This window comes from Nicotiana attenuata, chromosome 7 (genome assembly GCF_001879085.1).
Source record: "Nicotiana attenuata strain UT chromosome 7, NIATTr2, whole genome shotgun sequence".
In the NCBI taxonomy this organism is placed as follows: domain Eukaryota; kingdom Viridiplantae; phylum Streptophyta; class Magnoliopsida; order Solanales; family Solanaceae; genus Nicotiana; species Nicotiana attenuata.
The window spans coordinates 65,032,668-65,034,771 of record NC_031995.1 but is presented as its reverse complement, the minus strand read 5'-3'; the positions used below and the strand labels follow the sequence as shown (position 1 = coordinate 65,034,771).

At 34.2% G+C, this 2,104-nt stretch overlaps 1 long non-coding RNA gene across 1 annotated transcript in view; it reads right to left on the bottom strand.

Annotated features, from left to right (window-relative positions):
* LOC109229225 overlaps positions 1–1,187 on the bottom strand; it is a 1,617-nt gene extending 430 nt beyond the window's left edge. The window contains exons 1-2 of the long non-coding RNA XR_002068522.1: positions 815–1,187; positions 84–204 (exon numbers count right to left, since the gene is read on the bottom strand). This is a non-coding gene — a long non-coding RNA (uncharacterized LOC109229225). The remainder of the gene's footprint in view (positions 1–83; positions 205–814) is intronic.

Here is a 2,104-nt window from a genome sequence, read left to right as displayed (position 1 = left end):
ATAATCTTCTAATCCGCATATGCATTCCATATGGCAAAGAAATTTTAAATAGGAAGAAAATAACTACAATTAAAATAGATGACCTCAATCAAACTAGATACCCATTGAAACATCATTCTCAACAGCACCTAATGCCTCCTCGTCAATGTTCTTCTTTTTACCCCATCTTTTGATAACTTTGGCCCCAAGAATTGTCATTGTATTCTGTAGAATTGATGAAATATAAGATAAGTAAAGAAATAATTAGCTAAAAGATGAAAGCCAATCGTAAGAAGACCAAGAAAAGTGTGAACATGCTTTTTAGATTGATGAAAAAGAACTAATTTGCATTCTTACCTACGGACAACATGAAATTATGATCAAATACACTAATCCAAAAGACTCAAAAGCAGTGCAACTAGAAGAGACAGATGGAAAATTAAAATAGGAGAAATAGGAAATATCCAAGATTTAGTACTTTTAGCCAATTTTATAGCTCCTATCACCTCCACCTCGTTTGAAGCACCTGATATTGGATAAATGTTCAACTATCAAACAATATTAAACAATAAAAGATTTACGAAACACTTGAAATCAACATAAAAATGGAAGGCAAGAGTCAGAAAGTCTACAAAAGCATTTCATCGAACACGTAAATTACAAGATATATTTTCGCAACATCGGAAGTAAAGTAACCATGGAAGCAAATAAAAACAACATTAAATCAAACACATGAATGCAAAACCACAAGCAGATCCAATACCACCGTACAAAGAACAATAATCAGATTACAATTGCAAGAGTTTAGCATTTAATATGGCGATAGTAAAATTACACATATGATATCAGTTCGCATATTTCGTTCTCCATCATGAACCTCAAGATAAGGGATTCACAAGTGAAAAAATAGTTTGATTTTTTGCAAGAAACATCTCTCAGGTCTCAATTCATTGTGGATAGGCTATCCCCCATCAGTGAGAATAGGTATATAGAGAGTGTCGAGAGAGAAAGAGAGAGACGATGAAGTTACTGGGATGGTTGCTGGTGATGGCGAGACAGAGATTAGTTGGACATCAGAAAAGATTAGAGCCTTTAAAGTGCCTACTGAAATAATTTCGTGATATACAGAGAAGACCTAAAAAAGTATTGGTGGAGGGAAAAGGTGATTGATTTCGAAAATATTGGAGGGACAGATTTGAAAATTTCACTTTCAATTAGTGCTTTAGTGGTCATTCTTTTCTATTGCGGGCAAAAGGTATATTTTCCTGGCCAATGCTCATTAGCCACTACTTTTTCATTTGTAAGAAATATTTAGCAGCAATTAACTTATTGCCACTAAAAGTACTTTTTCTTGTAGTGAGCATTGCATGGAATGATCTTATAGGCTAAAAACTTAGGACCACCCCTTATCCCTGTTTGATAAATTGAATATTGTATTTGTCCAAATTATCCCCTCTCCTTTTTAGACTAATTCATTTAATTTATGTTTGGCCGATACCCATCGTTGTGGACCTCGAGGGGTGCCTAACACCTTTCCCTCAAGGTAATTTCGAGCCCTTACCTGATCTCTAGTGATGTAGACTGGTTATCTGAGTTAATTGCTTTAGGTGCCCTAACGCATCTTAAATCCGTTTGGTGGCGACTCTTCCAAATCCAATTCCCTACCCTCACGGAAAGGAATTGTCCCAGAAATATCAAAACACAATTTCGCGAGAAAAAAGGGGCGTGACACTCACATCTGGACTCTCTAAAGTAGATTAAGTGTAGCTTATTTCCATCCACAAAGCACTATAATTATCCTTTGTCAATACTTGTCAATGCTAAAATATCTTTAAGCCATGTGCTCTCAAATTATTCGTATGATAATTTGCTTAAAGTCTCGTCTCATCTTACATTAATACTAAATTGATGGAGGCAGTCACTTGTGCCAAAGGCTGACCAATATATACCCAACAAACCTTTCAATAATATCAAAAGAATACACCAAAAGCATTCCATTATATGAATGTACAATAAAACATCTAAGATAAGAATGCAAACAACTATTCAAATAATAAGTATATGCAGATACAACTCATTTAATATTTAAAAAATAATAAATATCAGTGAATTTCGAACTAAATAA